The sequence below is a fragment of the Notamacropus eugenii genome, chromosome 1 (assembly GCF_028372415.1).
Source record: "Notamacropus eugenii isolate mMacEug1 chromosome 1, mMacEug1.pri_v2, whole genome shotgun sequence".
In the NCBI taxonomy this organism is placed as follows: Eukaryota; Metazoa; Chordata; class Mammalia; order Diprotodontia; family Macropodidae; genus Notamacropus; species Notamacropus eugenii.
This window is the reverse complement of record NC_092872.1, coordinates 734,287,177-734,308,565: the sequence shown is the minus strand read 5'-3', so window position 1 is coordinate 734,308,565 and position 21,389 is coordinate 734,287,177. Positions and strand designations below refer to the sequence as shown.

General features: G+C 38.2%; 1 protein-coding gene across 2 annotated transcripts in view; it reads left to right on the top strand.

The window, feature by feature from the left end:
• The first annotated feature begins 339 nt into the window (after window positions 1-339).
• Window positions 340-21,389, top strand: part of CTNNA2 (catenin alpha 2) — a 1,515,416-nt gene continuing 1,494,366 nt past the window's right edge. The window contains exon 1 of one of the 2 annotated variants that reach the window (XM_072637016.1): window positions 340-492. The gene's annotated coding sequence lies outside the window, so the exon portion shown is untranslated. The remainder of the gene's footprint in view (window positions 493-21,389) is intronic. The other variant, XM_072637013.1, reaches the window with a different exon arrangement.

Here is a 21,389-nt window from a genome sequence, read left to right as displayed (position 1 = left end):
GCCATGGCCACAGCGCCTGCGCCCTGCAGAGGCGTCCCCTCCCCCCTCCACCTGCGGCAGCCCCGCCCCTTGCGCTCCGCCCGGCCTCCAGTGCGCCAGCGCGCCGCCGCGCGGACAAGCCTAGGTCCCAGGGCAGGCCGGCGCCTGCGCCGTGGCTCCGCCCCGCGCTCCCCCTGGCGGCGGCGCTTGGCGCGGCAGCTGCTGCTCCCAGGTTGAGCGGCGGCCCCGGCTCGGCTGGGCAGGGAGTGAGGGCGGGGGGTGGGGAGGGGGGAGAGAGCGCTTCGTGCCCAGCCCCGTGTGTGTGCGTGCGGCGGGGAGGCGGGGAGCCCGCAGCCCCAGGAGCAGCAGCGGCAGCGGCAGCGGCAGCGGCAGCCCCGGCAGCCCCGCCACCATCACCGCCGCCCGCCCGCAGGTGCCCGCTCGCCGTCCCTGCCGCCGGGCCGGCCGAGGAGCAGCGCAGGAGGACGCGGGGCACTCTCCCCCACCCCGAAGGTGAGCCTGGGCGCAGCCTCCTCCGCCGCCCGCATCCCCCCCTCCTTCCCAACATCCCCCTCTCCTGCCTTCTCCTGTCTTCATCCATCCCTCCTGCCCGTCTCTCCGCGCCTTCCCCCGGACCCGGGCACCATCCTGCTCCCTGGCATCCCCCCCCCATCCCTCTGTCCTCCGGGAGCATCCCTGCCCTCCGCTGCCCGGCCCGGAGCCGTGCGCCCCAGCCCGCTGGCACGCGGAGCGGTGCCCACCTGCTCCCGGGTCATCGGGGCGGCTGCGGCGGCAACTTGGGGTGGCCGGGCAAGGGCCGGGGCCGGGGCCGCTCTGCCCCCCCGCTCCCCCACCCCGGGCCGGGGAGGGCGGAATCGCCCGGGCTGGTGGGCGGCAGCCCCCTCCCAGGTATTGTCTGTCAGCCGGACCCCCGCCCCTCCCCGGGATGAACGGACCCCTTCGGGCGAGCGCAGACGGGGCTCGCCAGGCTTTCCGCCTCCCGACGCTGGTTGTCTGGGCGAGGAAGCCTCGGGAGAGGGGAGAAAGGGAGAGTCTGGGGGGAGTGACGGGGGGCGGAGAGGAAGGGTGGTGACAGCTGAGGGCTGGCTGTCGCGCTCCCCTAGGCCTCTTTGGCTGGGGATTTCAAACCACCCGCCTAATATTTGGCTTGGAACGGAACATGGGTGTTCCTGGGTTCTGTCACACCGTCTACTTCAGACAGAAACTCTCCAAACTTTAATCTGTGCCTATGGTGCAACCGCAACCTTGTTCTTTGTGGACCGTTGGATGGTGCGAAAACACAAAATCCGGGAAAAAAGGGTTCGGAAATTACAGAAATTTATACGTCTCTACAAATGTACATATCTATATAAAACTTACTAACATAGAATATACCTTTGATTTTCACTTCATAGAGAAAATAGTGGTTAAACAGGTGAGGGGGGGATAGAGTTGTACCCCCTATGCTTTGTAATGAGCCATTAATTTGATTGTTTTTAACAATGGTTGTATCCGCTAAAAGGGGTCTGAGATGCCTTTCATTTCCCCTTTTTGTCACCTTAAAGGAAAAAAAAAGAGGAAAATCATTCTGCACCTGCCAGTGGTTTGTACTGGTTGAAAGGGCTACCTGTATGGCGGGCAGAGTTTTGTTTGCTCTGTGGATAGAATGTCTCTTCAAAGCAGAGTTTTTCTTCAACATTTCCCCTTAAAATCCATACTTCACCCCATAACTCACAGTGGTCTGGCCAATTTCCCTTTTTCTAGCACCGAGCTCAGAAGTTTATTTATATTTTGGCACCGCAGACACATCACAGAATGCTCACTGTCTACGGTAGAGTAAAGAGTGAAATATCAGGAGCAGTATATTGAGAAATATTTACTTATATACTTTTTGGTTTCAACTTTGTATCACTGAAAAAGCTTAAGGTCAGTTTCACTTGTCAATTACAAATATGGCTACAGTGGTTGAGAAGGGGAGGGGGCTATAAAGGTGGATCAGCATGCATGACAGGCTCATTAAAACTTCTCATAAAAAGAGATTTGTGGAATAAATTATTGATTCTTTTTGTTTTTGTATTTAGTAACTGTTATATGACATTATGACCTATATTTTTATGAGAACATAAAACAGCAGTCCAAAAAAATATCCACCACAAAAGAATTTCCTCCCAGAGGGACTCACTGTTTTATAAAGAGCTTATACAATTAAGCAAGTGGGTATTTGGGGAACATTTACTATATGCAGGGGTTCCCCTCCCCCCAGTGTACATAGTAAAATTGCAATCATAATTATGGCTTTGCTGACATCATAGCCCATGAGACAGAAGCTCAGGTGGTCATCCAACACTACTTGAATCATAACGTACAATTCTGGGCTGTCTAACGTGTTGTGCTTTGGAGATTTTATTAATTAATATTACAATTGGCAATAAAAAAATGTTTTCCTTCTCCCTCTATCAAGTCTCCCCAAAAGCTTTTGGATTCAGTCAAATACTTTATTACTATTTTAAAATTAGTTCAGACAGTGCCAAATAAATTTTAAGTCAATTTACTAAAACTCAGAGGCCCCCCCTCCAACTCTGAGATGCTGTTTACTCCAAATCCTTTTCCCTGTGCATGTTTTTGGAAAGGGCTGCATGTCCTTTCATGAACAGCTGCTCTGCCTCCACTGCTCATTCTTTGGCAGAGGTTTTGAAGAACATATCTGTATTCCCTCAGGTATTTTTGGTGTCCTGATTCTTTATATTGTATTTTCTATGGAAAGACATGTTTTCTTTATTTCTCTCGTTTAAAAATTGCTCTTCATTTAAAAAATCAAAATAAATTTCTTTTTCAAACTTGAAAAGTTTTGTTAATGTTAAGATTTACAGTAGTAATTGAATACAATAAGACTTATCCAGGAGAGAAAACAGTAATGATAATGTGTGGATTTGATTATAATGTAAATTATAGTATGACTGAGTGATCTCTTAAAATTCTGTCTTTGGTTACATGGTGTTTTACATACTGACAGTGCTTACTTACCTATATTTCCAGTGTCAGCTTTAGAATTTTAGGAAAGTTAAGATTCTTCCATTCATTCATTCATCCATACACAGACACAGACACAGAAACACACACACACATATTTAATCATCTACTATGTTTGAGACTCTCTAGTGGATAGAAAACACTTTGCCATTTATCTCACAATGCTTTTAGTACAGTCCTGAAGTTAAGACATACAGATGTGAAATATAGGGAAAAAAAATATGAAATTACGTGGTTCACTCCTCCTGTGGGAGATAAAGACAGTAAGCTCTGCCCAGATTCACAGGCAGATCTCAATGAGGGCTAGGGTTTCTAGGGAAAAAGGAGGATGGAACTAAGCCTTGAAGGATGCATAAGCTTTCAAATAACCAATTAGCTAGATGAAGAGGAGTGTATTTGAGGTGAGAGATGTAGCCTGAGCAAAAGTGCCCAAGCTAGAATGACAGGGTATTGAGACACTTCCTTGAAGTCTGGCCTTGTTGTTGTGTATACTTTTAATATACTATACTATATTGTCTGATACAATTGGTACAGTGGATGGCACACTGGGTCTGGAGTCAGGAAGATCGCAGTTCAAAACTGGCCTCTAGAACCCTGGGCAAGTCATTTAACTTCTTGCAGCCTCAGTTTCCTCAACTGTCTAATGGGGATAATAATTGTACCTACCTCCTACAGTTGTGGAGGATTAAATGAGATATTTGTAAAGTGCTTAGCATAGTGCCTCACACATAATAGGTACTTAATGGATTTTTGTTTCCTTCCTCCCTTCCTGTATTCTTTTCTTGATAAGGATATTTTTGTACGTTCACACTGGCTGTCCTTCTGCCTGCAATCTTCTTTCCCTTCTCCCTTCAGCCTTTTAAAATCTTTCCCTTTCTTAAAGACTCAGCTTAAACGGCACCTTCTATAGGAGGCTGTTCTAGATCCTTGCCCTCCCAGGGTTATTTTCTTTTTTATATGTTGTGTATGCCTATTTATATATGTTTTGTCTTTTCTTTTAGAATTCAGCTTCTTGAGGTCAGAGACTATTTTTGCCCCTCTTTATGTCTCTAGTACTTAATTCCCATCCTGGCACATAACAAGAATATGAAAAATGCTTATTTGTTGACATTTTTTTTTTCGAGCAAGAGATTTTAACCCCTGTGATACTTAGATGTTGGCAAGTAATGATGGATAAAAATCTATTGCTCTGCGGTCCTCTTGATACATTAAGGTCCTTTTTGTCCTAATGGTATTTTTAGATGGCAGGATCATTTCCATGCATCAGTCATGTATGAAGAGGACGTTAATGAAAGATACCTTCAATATATTGAAAAAGACTACATTAATGCATTTATCCATTGATGGATCTGTGCCGACATTGATTCAGACACTTCTTCCAGTGGTTCAGTTCTGAACCTCTCCAGACCTTTTTATTCTTTGTGGCATTTTTCTGTGCTTTTGGATAAAGCCTTAGTCTGCTCATTGCATTGGAGCACCTCATCTAAAACTTCTAACATTATTTGAATGGACCCAATGGAGCCCATGGATTGGGCCATTGGTTGTTGAACCCATGGGTTAGTAGTGTACTTATTTTTATAGATCTTACAATTCTCTGACAAATTTTTGTGCTACTTCTCAGTATTTCTTAATTAGTAAAATAAATCAGTGAATGAAAAAGCATTGATTTAGTACTTCATAGTACCAGGAGCTGTGTTAGTTGATGGAGATACAAAGACAAAAAGAAGAAGTCCCTACCCCCAAGGAAATTATATTCTTTGGAAAAGATATTAATGTCCATAAATAATAGGTATGTATAGAATATATGCAAAGTACATTTATCAGGAGACACTAGGAATAAGATGGCAGGGAGATTAGGAAAACCTTCTTTTAGAAGGTATTATCTGAATACCATTGAGGAAACCAGGGACTATGAGAGGTAGAGATGTGTTGGGAGTGTATTTCTGAAATGGGAAAGAGTCAGTGTAAAGAGATGGAGAGTGGAGGTGAAGGGTGAGAAAGTTCAGTTTGGAACATGGAAGGGGTTGGTCCAAGCTGTGATGAACTTTAAAAACTAAACCTAGGTATTGTCTTTCCTAGAGGCACTGAGCATCCATTAGTTCACTGAGAAGGCGATTTATATGATCTGGTTGGTGTTTTTAGGAAAATCACTTTGACAGTTTTGTATAGGATGGATATGTAAGGAGAGAGATTTGATTCAAGAAAACCAATGAGAAGTGTATTTCAATAGCTGAGGTAGGAGGAGATGAGGGTCTGAACTAGAGGTGGTAGCTATGTGAATGGAAGGAAGAGGATAGACTCTAGAGATATTGTGACAGGTAGAGCAATAGATTAAATATGGAATTAAAAGTCACATATGAGCTTTCAAGGAAATAAATGCAAAGGAAATCAATAATATAGAATGGAGGTTGTAAACTTCATCAAAGAGATAGATGTCCTGAGAATTCAGATAAACCAAACAAAATCCAATGACTCCCCAAGACAACAATAAATTTTATGATATAATTAAAGGATTGAAACATAGAAGACAATATGGGTATTCTATTAGCAAAAAAAAAAAAAATCTCTTCTGTAATACAAGTCAAGGGATAATTTAAGAAACACTGGTTTCCCTGAAAATGATGACAAAAAATGTGTAACTACCATATTTAAAGAAGTTATAATAATAGTTAATATTTACATAGTACCTCAAGGTTTGTGAAGTGCTTTACAAATGTCTCATTTTATATTTGAAATGACTGTAGAAAGTGGGTTCCTATTTTAGATATGAGGAAACTAAATCTAAGAAAAGTTAAGTGAATTGCCCAGGTTTATACAGTCTAATAATTGTGTGAGTCTGGATTGGAACTCAGATCCTTATGACTCTAAGTCCAGTGTTCTAGCTATTCTGCCATCAAGCCTGAAGAAATATTTCTTGTCGACTACAAAATCCAGAGAGCATTTCCTCCTGAAAGAAGCCACCAAATGAAAACCCCCAGGAATGTCATAGCCAAAACTCAAAAGTTCTTGATTAAAGAAAAGAATACTTCAAGAAACCAGAAAGGAAGAATTCAATTCCAAAGGGCCCTCTGTCAGGATCACAAAAGACTGGACGTCAAATGCTATTAAGTAGAGCACATCTTATGTTTGCTTGGATCTGGCAACATTCCAAAAAGCAAACCATAAAGATTGATATAATATTTTTTCCAGTTTCCAGCCTCCTTCTAATTTTAGCTGCATTGTTTTTGTTAGTACAAATCCTTTTTCATTTATGTATTCAAAACGATCTGTTTCGTATCATTTAATATTCTTCTTTCTTTGTCAAAAATTCTTCCTTTATTCATAAATCTGACAGGTAAAATATTTCATTTGTTCTTAATTTGCTTATGAGATCACCCATTATGTCTAAATAATACAACCATTTTGACCTTTTCTTGGTTTACAGTGTGAGATGTTGATCTATACCTAGTTTCTTCCAAACTGCTTTCTAGTTTTCCCAGTAGTTTTTGTCAAATAGTGAATTCTTGCCCCCAAATCTGGGATTTTGGACTCTATCAAACTCTGGATTACTATGATCATTTACTGCTGTGTATTGTGTACCTGACCTGTTCTGCTGATTCACCACTCTGTTTCTTAGTCAGTGCCAGGTTGTTTAGATGATGACCAATTTCTAGTACAGTTTGAGATCTGGTACTGCTAAACCACATTCCTTTACATTTTTTCCCATTAATTCCCTTGATATCCTTGACATTCAGTTCTTCCAGATGAATTTTGCTATTTTTTCTCACTCTATGTTTTTTTGGCAATTTGATTGCTATGGAATTGAATAAATAAATTAATGTAGGTAGAGTTGTCATTTATCTCATATGGGTTCAGCTTACCTATAAGCAATTCATATTTCTCTGGTTATTTAGATCTGATTTTATTTGTGTGAGAAGTGTTTCGTAATTGTGTTTATATAATTCCTGGGTTTCTCTTACAGGTAGAATCCTAATATTTTATGTTGTCTAAATTTAGTTTAAATGGATTTCTCTTTCTATCTCTTGCTGCTGGACTTTGCTGGTAAAATAAAGAGTGTGGATGATTTATGTGGGTTTATTTTATATCCTGCAAATTTACTGATGTTGTTTATTCTAACTACTGTTTTAGCTGATTCTCCAGAATTCTCTAAGTATGCCATCACATTGTCTTTATAGAGTGATCGTTTTGCTTCTTCGTTGCCCACTCTAGTTCTTTCAATTTCTTTTTTGTCTTATTTCTATAACTACCATTGCAAGGACAATGTTGTATAATAATGGTTGTGATGGGCATCCTTGCTTCACTTCTAGGTTATCCCCATTACAAATAGTGCTTGCTGATGGTTTTAGATAGATTTGTTGCTGCTGTTTAATCATTTTCCAATTATTTCTTACTCTTTGTAACCCTATTTGGGATTTTCTTGACAAAGACACAGTTATGGCTTTCCATTTCCTTCTCCAGCTCATTTTACAGATGAGGAAACTGAGGCAAACTGGGTTAACATATCTAGTAAGTGTCTAAGGCCAGATTTGAACTCAGGAAGACTCTTGTTGACTACAGGCTTGGCACCCCATCCACTGTGCCACCTTGCTGACTATACCTCTTAGCTGCCTTGTCAATAGATACTATGTATCATTTTGAAGAAAGCTCCATTTATTCCTATGCTTTTTAGTGTTGTCAGTAGGAATGAGCTTTGTATTTTGTCAAAAGTTTTTTTTTCATCTATTGAGGTAATCATATTCTATTGGTTTTGCTATTGTTTTGGAATTAATTGTTCCTTAAATATTTGACAGAATTCACTTGTATATCCATCTGATCCTACAGATTTTTCTTGAGATCATTGATAGCTTGTTAAATTTCTTTTTCTAAGATAGGGTTACTTATATAGCTATTTCCGTTTCTATTAAAATAGGAAATTTATTGTTTCATAAATGTTCATCCATTTCACTTAGTAAGATATAGTGACATCTAATTGGGTAAAATAGTTCCTAATAATTGCTTTAATTTCATTTTTGTATAGGTGTTGAATTTCATTCTTTTCATTTTTAATACTGGTGATTTGGTTTTCTTCTTCCTAATGAACTCAACCAATAGTTTACTTCATTGATTTTTCCCCATAAAGCTAGAACCTAATTGTATTTATTAGTTCAATGGTTTTGTTACTTTCAATTTTATTAATCTGTACTTTGATTTTCAGGATTTCCAGGTTGGTATTCAGTTGGGAATTTTTAATTTGTTCTTTTTCTAGTTTTTTTTTTTTTAGTTGTATGCCCAATTCATTGATTTACTCTTTCTCTATTTTATTGATATAAACATTTAGAAATACAAAATTTCCCCTAAGTACTGCTTTGGATGCATCCCATAAATTTTGTTATGTTGTCTCATTGTTGTCTCATTCTCTTTAATGAAATTATTGAAAGTTTCTACGATTTGTTCTTAGATCCACTAATTCTTTAGGAACAGATTATTTAGTTTCCAATTAATTTTTAACCTCCATTTCCACAGCCTTTTTTGGAATATCACTTTTATTCCATTATGGTCTGGAAAGGATGCATTTACTATTTCTGCTTTTCTGCATTTGATTGTCAGGTTTTTATGCCCTAATATGTGGTCAGTTTTTGTGAAGGTACCATGCATGTATGAGAAAATGGTAAACTCCTTTCTACTTTTCTAAAATTCTATTTACCTCCTTAGCTTCTCTCTTGTTTATTTTTTGCTAGTTTTATTTAGTTTTGAGTTACACCACCAGTATAATTTTACTCTTTCCTGCTAGAACTCATTTAACTTTTTCTTTACAATTTGGATACTATACAATTTGATGCATATGTTTTTAGTATTGATTTTAATTCATTGTCCATTGTATCTTTTATCAAAATATATTTTCCCTGCTTATCTCTTTTATGTCTATTTTTGCTTTTGCTTTATATGAGATCATAATTCTTACACCTGCTTTTTTTGCCTTAGCTGAAACATAATGTGTTCTGCTCGAAAACCTTCTTTTTACTCTCTCTGTGTGTCTATGTTTCAAGTGAGTCTTTTAGACAGCATATTCTTGGATTCTAGCTTTCAACCCATTCTGCTGTCCACTTACATTTTATGGGTGAATTCATCCTATTCACATTCACAGTTATTATGATTAACTTTATATTTTCCTCATCCTTCTCTCTTTTACCCTGTCCCTCCTCAGAAGTCTTTTTCCTTCTGACCACTACTTCCCTTAACCTGCCCTTCTTTCTATCAGCACTGCTCCCCTTTTCTTGTCCTCCTCCCTGCCTGCTTCCCTGTAGGGTGAGAGATTTCTATACCCAACTGACAGTATGTTATTCCCTCTTTTAGCCAATTCTGATGAGAGAAATGTTCAAGCATTGCTTGCCACCACCACCTCTGTCTTCTCCCCCATAGTTAAAACTCTTCCTTTCATACTTCTTTTATGTAAGATAAATTTTCTGTTCCTTCTTCTCCCTTCCCCCTTATCCTAATTCATCCTTCTTTCTTATCCCTTACTTTTATTTTTTTAATCATCCTATCATAGTCAATTCACACATGTGTGCTCTATGTATATTTCTTCTAACTTTTCTAATAAGGATAAAGTTCTTAGGAGATACGATCATCACCTTCCTGTACAGGAATGTGAATATTTTAACCATCTTGATTCCCTTATGATTTCTCTTTCGTATTTACGTTTTTTTGCTTCTCTTGAGTCTTCTGCTGAAAGGCAGATTTCCCATTCAGCTCTGGTGTTTTCATTGGGCATGCTTGAAAATCCTCTGTTTCAATAAATGTCCATTTTTTTCCCCACTGAAAGATTATTCTCGGTTTTGGTGACTAGGTTATTCTTGATTATAATCCTAGCTCCATTGTCTTCTGAAACATAGTATTCCAAGCCCTCTGATCCTTAATTGTGGAAGGTTGTAAGTCCTGTGTGATCCTGACTGTGACTCCATGGTATTTAAGTTGTTTCTTTCTGGATGATTGCAGTGTTTTCTTCTTGACCTGGGAGCTCTGAAACAGGACCATAATACTCCGGGAGTGTTCATATCGGAATTTTTTTGGAGGTGATTCTTTTATTTCAATTATATATTCTGGTTCTAACACCAGGTCAGTTTTACTTGATATTTCATGAAAGGTGATGTCTAGGCCCTTTTTCGGATGATGGTTCTCTGGTAGACTAATAATTCTTAAATGACCTTTTCTGATCTATTTGCCAGGTCAGTTGTTTTTCCAATGAAATATCTCACATTTTCTTTTGTTTTTTTCATTCTTTTGATTTTTGGGGGGGTTGGTTTGTTTCTTGGTCTTGTGGAGTCATTAGCTTTCACTTGTCAAATTATTTTCTTTAGTGGGTTTAGTACTTCTTAGTCTCTTTATCTAGTTCTACTTTTAAAGATATTCTTATCAGTGGATTTCTATACCTCTTCTCTGATTTGAACAATTCTATTTTTTTCTTCAGTATCTTTTTTTTGTATCTCTCTTACCTAGCTGTTGATTCTGTTTTCATAATTTTATCGTACCATCCTTATTTCTTTCCTCAAATTTTTCCTCTGCTTTTCTTGTTTGATCTTTAATATCTTTTTAAAGTTCTTCCAGGAATTCATATTGGAATTTTATCCAATTCACATTTTTCTTTTAGACTTTCCTTGTAGCTACTTTGACATCATATTCTTCTTCTGATTTTATGTCTTGATCTTCCTTTTCATCATAGTAGCTTGTTATGGTCTGATTTTTTTTTGGTTATTTGCTCATTTTACAACCCACTTCTTGACTTCTCACTTTTGTTAAGATTGGGCTCTGCTTCTGGGATGGAGAGGGCACTGTCCCAAGCTTCAGGACTTTTTTGCTGTTATTTTCAGAGCTAGCAATGAGTGTCTGTAGGTTTTGGGTGCTTCCCAGCTGGTATGATCTGAGGAGATGTGTGACCACTGCTCTTCTGGTCCATATTCTTGTCTTTACCCAGAAATGGACCTTGTTGTCCTGTAACTATCAGTGCTAGCACTCTTCTTGGCCCTGAAACTGTGACTAGGGTCCCCACTTTTCTGGAGCCACAATTACTAGTGCTTTTCTTTGTCTTACAATTGAAATTAGGCCCTTATTGACCTATGAGTGACCACAGGCACTCCTGTCTACCTTGAATGGAAACCAGGGCCCTGGCTTTCCTTTGGCAACCATTACTACCATCCTTTTAACCCTAGGACTATAATCCAGAATTGTGCATTAGCAATGCAAGAGGGTTCTGAATCCAGTGACTTCCAAGGTTACATGACAGTCTCCTTTCCCCAGTTATTCTATCCTCCCATCATCCATGGACTGAGACCTTAGAAGCTGCTGCTGCCACCAACGTAGTCACCTCCAGGGTCTGCTGCTGGTGCCTCTTTTGTGGCCTGCATTGCATGGTCTGCTTTGTTTTCCAGTTTGACCATCATCGCATTTTGCCCACCTTCTAAGTTGTCTTGGGCTGGAAAATTGCTTCAATTGAACTTTCGTTAGTTCTGCTGCTCCAAAATTTGATTAGAGGCATTATTTTAGAGTTGTTTGGGGGGGCCAGATTTGGGAGGGCTCAGCTCAGTATTTCTCTGCTTTGCCATCTTGGTTTTACCTTGCCTTCTAAGAAACGTTCAAATAACAATTACATTATTTGGAGAATTGTTTACAAAAAGAGAAAAAGTTTCAACAGGCAATCACAACTTCATGAACCTTATTTGCAAAATTTATCACAAGAGAAATGAAAATGATGTGAAACCCTAAGCATATGTAAAGTGTTCACCATACAAACAGAAGCTCGCATGTTTATGACATTCCAATGAGGAGAGGAGGAGAAACAGAAATCTTCACTTAAGTGGGAGTGTCAGGGGAAGAGAATCATGAATAATTAAGATGGCAAAAGCAGTATTCTTTTCCCTTGAGAATTGTTAGACTTGAAGATATGATGATCTGCTTATCTGCAAGGGTCTCAGCCGTCCAAGCAATTTCCCAGTCTAGTGTAGATTGACTCCTGGCTGTTTTCACTTCTAAGTACACTCAGAGAGTCCAGTTTGAGGTACAAGCAAGAAATAATCTTAGCTCAGGGTGGAGAGGACCTCTATCGCTGACACATTAAGGGCCTCTTGTGTATTTTGAGACCTGTGTTTCTAGAATATATGACGCTCAGAAGGACAAGATCAGGGGACTACCAATGGAAGGGATCCGATGAAATTATTTCTTTGATACAAGTATGGTCCGTATGTTTAAATCAGGGAGAGACAAAGCAGTGAGGGTAAACTATAGATTAATACCCCTAGTGAATATCAACATAAAAACGTTGAATAAAATATTAGCACAGAGGAGATAGTAAAATGTTAATAACATTATTCATCATAACATGTTTGGATATATAACAAGAAATCAAAATTATTTCAATATTGGGAAACTACAAACTTAATGTACCCTATTAATAAAAAACATTATATCAGTAGATGATAAAAATGATTTTGACCAATTACAAAACCTGCTTCTGATAATATCTTTAAAATCGATAGGAATAAAGAAAATTTTCCTTAGTATGATATGTAACATCTGTATAAAATCAAGAGCTAGCATTATCTTTGGAGAAATTCTAGAAGGACTTTACACAACATTAGGAATATTGTACGGTTATCTACTATAATGACTATTGTTTGGAACAGTTACAGGAATCCCAGCAAAACAAATAAAAACAAAAACAAAGATATCAAGGGAATAGTGTAGGCAAATAGGAAACAGAATTATTGCTTTTTTTGCACATAATATGATGGTCTGCTTAGAGAACTCTTGCTATTTAATTAAAAATTGAAACAACTTAATCCAAATAGCAGAATATAAATTAAAACCCACACAGATAATCAGCTCTTCAGTGCATTGCCAACAAAATCCAGTGGAAATTGGAAGAGAAATTCCATTCAAAATTACTAGAGATAGCATAAATTGTTTGAAAAGTATCCTTACCACAGTATATATAAAGTTGTGAACATGCCTACAAAATACTCTTAACAGAAACAAAGGCTGACTCATATAATTAGAGAAAGATTCTTTACTTATGACTGGGCCATGTCAATATAATTTTTAAAAATATTACCTAAACCAATTTATTTGTTTAGAGTTATATGAATTAAGCTGCCAAAATGTTACACTATAGAAGAGGGAAAAAAATTAGAAAATTTGCCTGGAGGAACAAAAGATGAAGAATTGTAAGGGAAAAGATAAAAAATGGCAAGGCAGTAGACCTATAGTTTGTAGACTTCAAAATGTAAAACAAATTAATTGTCATCAAAACTATTAGTAGTAGTCAGAAAGTAAAAGTAAAATTGTTTTTCAAATACTCAGTCTTCACCCCAGTCGTTACAACTGGGGTGAAGACTGAGAATTTGAAAAAAACTACTGAAAAATTGGTTAATACCCTGGCAAAAATGAGAAATTAGATTCACACCAACTACTCAGAGCCTAATGGTTACATGACCTGGTTATAAAAGGTCATTTCAAAAGGTAGAGTAAGAGGGAAAGAAATATCTTTAACTGTGGATAAAGAGTTCTTTCTAAATAGACAGATGGAATCACAAGAGATTGAATGAGTTTGATTACATAAAACCAAAAAGCATTCACACCAATAAAAACAATGCACCTAACATTAAAAGAGAAATTATTAGCTAGGGAAAAACAACTGAAGCTCGGAGGATCATCAAGCAATATTATCTCTGTTCACTTTTCATGGAATTTCATATGGTTTTTACATCTGCATAGGAGATGTCATACTGAAGAAAGAGTCCCTAAGGGAGCATTTAACTTTTGACTCCATTGAATCAAATATTTTTCTTCGTAGTAAAACGATAAAGAAAGCAAAGTCTTGCAGTTGCTGTACCTGTCAGTCTATATGACTATAATAATATGATCTTCAAGAGAATGTTCTTTATTGCTGATTTCTTATACCTTGATCATGTATATATATTTGACCAGGTGACCTCCTCCTGGGATTATTGAGTTTTTTCAGGGGCCTCCATGTTGAGGCAGCACCAGGTCAACCATTCTTACTCCTTCACTTCTCTCTTGGTCCCTCCTCTCCCCTCTTCAATTTACATTTAGATGTTGTTTTATCCCATTAAAATGGAAGTGTTTTGAGGGCAGGGACTTGCTTTTGCTTGCATTTGTATTTTCAGTATTTGGAACATAGTAAACATTTAATAAATGCTTATTGACTTGAAAACAATTGAGAAATGCCAGTTTAAGTACTTATGGATTGGATGAATCTGAATTCCAATCCAGTGTAAATCTGCGGTCCTACAATAGCGCTTTTTGAACTGTGGGTCATGACCCACAGTTTAAGAAGTGCTGAAGGGGTCACAAGTGGAAAAAGTTTAAGAAACCCTGAATGGATAAACTTTCCTACTTAGCCATGAGGGTCAGTTGGGTGGGAAAGTAGATAGAGCACCAGACCTGGGGTCAGGAAGACCTGAATTCAAATCTAGCCCTAGATACTTGTGACCTATGACCCTCAACAAGACACTTAGCCCTATTTGCCTCAGTTTCATCATCTATAAAGGAACTAGAGAAGGTAATGGCAAACTACTCTAGTGTCTTTGCCAAGAAGTCCCCAGGTGGGATCACGAAGAATTGGACGTGACTGAAATGACTAAACAACAATAAACAGCTATATTGGTCAAAAGACAATTAGCTTTCAAAATTTGACACCAAATAATGGAATGTTTTCCACTCCTAAATTTGAGATTGTCAGATTGCTTTGTGTTTTAAGGGAAAAAAAAACTCTCAGATAAAATATATAACTTTTTTCATGTTGCATCCAAAGGAATCATATACAGAAAACTTGCTTTCTGTTTCTAACATGAATTTAAATTTGAAGCTTATTCTGGCCTTACCAGTCTTCTTTAACTAAAGGTCGGGTAAAAATGTATTCAGATGGTCTGGCCTTTTGGAGAATAACCTAGTCTTAAATACTTGTGAAAGTAATATTTTGATTAAAGTAGAATCTACAAACAGCATATTATATATAGCAATGAATTCCCAGAAATATTAAATAATTTTTTTACAAAAAAAAAATTTGTTGACAAATTTCACTAACAGGAAACAAATAAATGAATGCATTGCTCATAAGTGGTTTTGGCTGAACAGAAAAAGCTAAGCAAGGAAGACCTGACAAGTGATTTAATTCTGTGTAACCTAGTGAGGCCAAATAATTTATAATAGTTCAATTAGGAGTTTTGTTTAATTGTACTACCATGCTGATCTAACCTTTGTTTTAGTCCTGGTCAAGGATGTTTTCTCTGTAGTGGCAGTTAATTTTGTTTTTTTAGCTAAGGACGTTGATTTTTAATGTCAGAGCAGTGGGAGACGGTAGGGAGTCTACAAAAATACCAGAAGAGAAAGCTCTTACCATAGACTGGATTTTCACAATCTCCCTTTTTTGACGCACCCTTTGCTTTTTAAAAATTTCACTTTGAATGAAGCAATGTTAGGTTTCTAGGAGGTGAGTATGTAAAATGATGATTTATTCAGCAGTTAGAATTCTGCTTTCCTTGACCTCTTACAGTTTCATATAAGGCAAACTCCAGAAGTGTGTCTAAAAAGAATACAATTTGTCCCAATACATAAGTTTATAATATAATATGAGATGCAGTATAATGAAATAATACGTATATATTTACACATATATATATGCATATGGGTATTTGTGTATATGTATGGACCTATATGCTTACATAAATGTTTTACATACACGCATGTCTCTGAGAAATTTGGATCAAATGAGCACATTAACAAATTCTTTAAGTGACACCATGGTGGAGAGGTAAGATAATTGGTCTCAGAATCAGCAAGACTGATTTTAAGTCCCACATCTGCCACCTGCTGGGTGTATGACCATGGACAAGTTACCTAACCTTCCAACGGCCTTGGTAATTCTAGCAGTAACAACCTCGATGAGTTGCCAAGGTTTTGCTCTGTATTGGAAGAAGGGGTTTGTTCCTCTAGATTGCCCCTATTCTGATGAAATCACAGGTTTATAGCTCTTCTCGTCAGTGCACAACCTAAGAAAACTCCGAAAGACTCATGATAGAAAATGCTGTCCATCTCCAGAGAAAGCACTTTGGAGTCTGACTGCAGATGGACACATACTGTTTGCTCTCCTTTGCTTTTGTTCTTTTGTTTCTTCTTTCCACGGTTCCTCCCATTAGTTCTTATTCTTTACATCATGACTAATGTGAAAATATGTTTAATATGAATGTATAAGTAGAGCCGATATCAAATTGCATGACATCTTGAGGAGGGGGGAGGACAGGAAGGGAGAGAAAATTTTAAACTCAAAATCTTATGGAAGTGAATATTGAAAACTAAAAATAAATTTTATTTGTGTGTGTGTGTGTGTGTGTGTGTGTGTGTGTGTGTGTAAAAGAAATCACAGGTCTAGTCTCAATCCCTAGTATACTAGTATTATAATTTTCACTTAGTATAGATTACATCTACCTTTGTTCTTTGGTTATATATCTGAAATGTCTATGATCCAGTTTCCTGGTGGGTATTAAGCTAAAGTGTCCTTTCTGATATTTGCATTGGAAAGGCCAATGGATGGTTGGATATGGGGTCAGGAACAGTGGAGCATAGTGGAAAGAGACATTGGAATTCCTGTCTCTTTTACTTGCCATAACTCTGTTACCTTGGACCTAGTCACTTAACTGCATTTTCCTCAGCTTCTCCTAAAAAATGGGGATAATCATTTCCTTGATACTTACATCATTTGGGTTGTGAAAAAAAAGTGCTTTGTAACCTATTAAGTCCTTTGTAAATTTGAACAATTATTTTTATTGCTGGGCTATGTATTATCACCAGTTTGCCTGTTAGTATTATACTCAGTCGATAACTAGATGGTTCAGTGGATAGATCACTAGGCTGGGAGTCAGGGAGACCTGAGTTCATATCTGGACTCAGATACTTACTGGCTATGTGACCCTGAGCAAGTCATTTAACCTCTATTTGCCTTAGTCCATTGAGAAGGAAATTGTACACTGCTCCAGTATCTTCGCAAAGAAACCCTATGGACAGTGTGGTCTGTGGGATCACAAAGATTCACAATGGCAGCAACAGTTTTATTCAGTAGAGTCTGATAGGACAACAAAGTTTATCGAGGAATCTGAGGTTTCGATCATTTTTGCCCGGTGATTTCAGGGACTTGTGTTTTACATAAGTTGACGTGCCAATATCCATGTGTTTATCTAAGACTCTGAGTGTAAGGATAGGAGCATCTGTGGGGAGTTGTTAATCTCTCCTTCACCCTGCAGTCTGAAATGCCCCGTCGTCATCTCAAAGTGTCCCTCCCATATTTGAACAAACACGCTCTAGAAGATAACATTCCTTAATTCCCAGAGTACCTTGTAACCACTTCCCCTGCTGCTGTCTATTACTAGGTATATAACTGTATCACTGGCATCTTAGTTAGGAGTAACTGCATGCAATACATTTATTGTTGATGGTTTTAAAGTATCTTTGGTTTTTGCATCACCTACATTTTCCAGTATAGCTCTTCTGCTCCATGGGGTTTCTTTGCGAAGATACTGGAGCGGTGTACAATTTCCTTCTCAATGGACTAAGGCAAATAGAGGTTAAATGACTTGCTCAGCTAGTAAGTGTTTGAGTCCAGATATGAACTCAGGTCTCTCTGACTCCCAGCCTAGTGATCTATCCACTGAACCATCTAGTTATCAATTGAGTATAATACTAATAGGCAAACTGGCCAAAGTCATCCCTTTAAAAAAAAAAAAAAGAATAACGAAAAACAAAGTCTGACAAAATCAGCATATCAAAGATGTCTGACATTGTTCCATCAGTATTCCATGCCCATAGATCCTCACCTCTGCAAAGACTGGGCATGTGAAAAAGATGCTTTCTGGTATTTCTTCTTGGGGGATCAAGACTGGTTATTGTAATTTTGTAGCAGTCACAAAATCTTAATATTACAGAATTTTAGAGTTGTAATGGCCATCTTTTGAGTTTGTAGTTCAACATATTTGTGAATGAAGTGACAAGGGGTCATCCATATTCTGCTTGAAGACCTCTAATAAAGGAAGTGTCTAAAGACAGTTCATCCCATTTTAGGACTTTCAAGTAGTTAGTTTTGCTCTAATTATTGGGAAGTTTTTCTTGACATTGTGGTGTTTAAGAAGATTTGAGAGACAATTTCTGGGTACCTTAATCATTTTATTAATAAGGCCAGCATTTTAATAAAAGGAAGGGCATTTGGTTGTCTTTCATAGACCAAAGATGCTTCATGGTGGTGGGCTAACAGTTTATATGCCCTGGGAAGAGCATGGTAATCAACATGCATTGTTTAACATTTAATGAGAAAGTGAATATTACAGTGAGAGGATGGGCTGTATTACAGCGAAGATCTTGGGACACATGACTTGGACCATCCAAATCTTGGTCAAAGGGACTTACCAACCTCTGTATCACCTCACCTGCCTGACAGAAGGGCGTCTCAGCACTTCCCAGACCTGTCTGAGCAAACACAATAAACAGGAATGCACCCATTAGCTCAAACTTAGAATTTATTGTGCTGTCTGATTAGATCTCGTCCTGGGTAAATCTTTAAGAGATTTCCCACACTGGCTGATTTCTAGATGAGGAAGTAGAAAAGGGGAAAAACCTAATACAATAATTACTTACTAAATACAAGAGAGAAGTAATCATTTCTCACAGTATCAAGCCTAAATGTACGTCTTTACTGTTTCTACCCATTGCTTCTGGCTCTGCTCTAAAGGGACAAAAAAGATGACAGCTCTTTAAATACTTCAAGACATCTGTGTCCCCCTTCCCCCAAGTCTGTTCTTCTACAGGTTAAGCGTACCCTTTTCCTTCAAATGATCCCCATATGATGTGGACAGAAAGGCCTAAACTTTTCTGCCTACTCTCCTCTGGATACTCTCCAGCTTCTCAACGTCCTCCTTAAACTGTGACTCCCAGAACTGAACCTAATACTCCAGATGAGGTCTGAGGAGGACAGATTATGGTGAAACCCTCATCTGCCTATCCTTGGAAGCTACTTACTCAGTGCACTGTTTATTGCCTGTCACATTGCTGATTCATTGACTGAGTTTGAAATACACTAGAACCCTCAAACCTTTAATTGAGATATTCTGTTATCTTACAGCTTCTATAAGCCATACTTTTCTCATCTTACACTTCCAAAGTTGATTTTTTATTCTATTGTACAAGTTTGTAATAACAATATTGAATTTTATCCTATTTAATTCAATCCGAAGTTCATGCTTTTCATGATCTTCCTAGATCCTGACTCTATGACCTAGGGTGGCCACCTTGCCTCCCAGATTCTCGTGATATGATGCACCTACAACCTAGGCAGGGGTGGGGTCTCAAGGCCACAGGTTTCCCACCCCTGACTAGACCTCTATACAAGTCACTGATTAAAATGTGAAACAGCTAAAGATCAACCATAGATTCCTGAGGTTTTCCATTGGAGTTTTTCAGCAGCTATTCCTGAAGAGTGGCCATTTAAATTGTTTATAATAATTTATTAGCAAATAATCCGTATTTTGTTGGCCTTCATATATCTTAAAGTTTATTCAGGTCTAGCTAAACTATCCATAGCATTTCCCTAATCTTCTAGCTTAGGAAAGGAAATGAGGTTGGTCTGGTAAGACCTACCTTTGATGGGGCCAAGCTTTGTAATCTTTGAAACTTTCTAATTACTGCTTCTCTTTCTAGGTATCCATCTACATTAATAATCTCTTCTGAAACTCGGGTTTTTGTATTATTCTGTTTTGTTATTCATTCCATTTTCATCCTCTTGTTTTCCTTATTCCGTTTACTTCACATTGTATCAATTCTTCTAAATCTTCCCCAGGACCTCTCTGTTAATCACATCTATAACTTCTTACGAAGCAGTGTTATTCCAGTACATGTGTGTACTCCAACTTGTTCATTATCTCTAATTTCTTTTGATTTCATTTCCAGGTCTTTGCTACTATAAATAACACTACTATCAATATTTCAATGGATATGGGCCCATTTTTTCTCCGTAGTGGTAGGATCTCAGGGTCAAAGGTTATGGACATTTAATTTCTACCTTAGCACAATTTAAAATTGCTTTTTCGAGTGACTAGACCAGTTTGTAGCTGTACTAATATTGCATCAATCAACCAACCATTAAGGATTTATCTAGTGTTGACTATGTGCCAGGTACTGACCTAGGCACTTAGGGTAAAAGTGCAAAGAGCTAAGCCATCCCTACTTGTAGTGAGTTTACATTCTAATGGTGGAAAAAATAAGTTTATATGAAATTATAGATAGTATATATAAAAAACCAGTGATTACAAATATGAAAAAGTGATTAAATATGTTATAATTTGGCATAGATGATGCTAGCATTTGCAAAGATCAGGAAAACTTTCATGCAGAAGATGAGACCCTAGCTGCACATTAAAGGAAGAGAAGGGTCTTTTTAAGGAGAAGGTGAAAAAGGAGTATATTGCAGGCACTGAGGATACATAGTTAAAGTAATGGAGAAGGAAGACGGAATGTTATGTGTATGAAACAGAGCAGTTTGTCTAGATCTCACAGGATGTAGAGGTAGTGTTGTTCATTAAGGCTGCTAAGATGTACTAGGACCAAGTAGTGGTGGATTTTAAAAGCTAAACATGGGGAATTTATATTATATTTTATTGTTGTTGTTCAGTTGTTTTTCAGTTGTGTCTGATTCTTTGTGACCCCATTTGGGATTTTCTTGGCAGAGATACTGGAATGGTTTGCCATTTCCTTCTCCAGCCCATTTTACAGATGAAGAAACTAAGGCAAACAAGGTAACATGATTTGTCCAGTGTCACACAGCTAGTAAAGTATCTGGGGCTGAAATGGAACTCAGGAAGATGAGTCTTCCTGACTGCAGGTCCAGAATTCGATCCCTGTACCAATTAGCTGCCACATTATATTCTGTTACCTGGAGGTGATTATGATCCACTGGAGTTGCTTGAATAGGGGAGAAACATAGTGAGATCTACACTTAAGGAAAATTACTCTGACACATAGGATGGACAAGTCACTAGATTAATGGGGGGATTTGAGACAGATCAATTTAAATGCTATTGCAATAATCTAGGCAAGAGGTGATTAGGGCTTAAACAAAGATGGCATCTGTGTAAGTGGAAAGAAGGGGTTGGATTCAAGAAATGTTATAAATGGAGAAATGTCAGAATTGTATGGTTGACTGGATATTTTGGATGAGTGAAAGTGAGGAGCTGAGGTTATGAATGTGGGAGACTGGCAGTGTTGGTGCCCTCACTAGAGATGAGAGAGTTCAGAAGATAGGAGCATTTTTGTAGAGGAAAAAACAATGACTTCTGGTTTATTGTGTT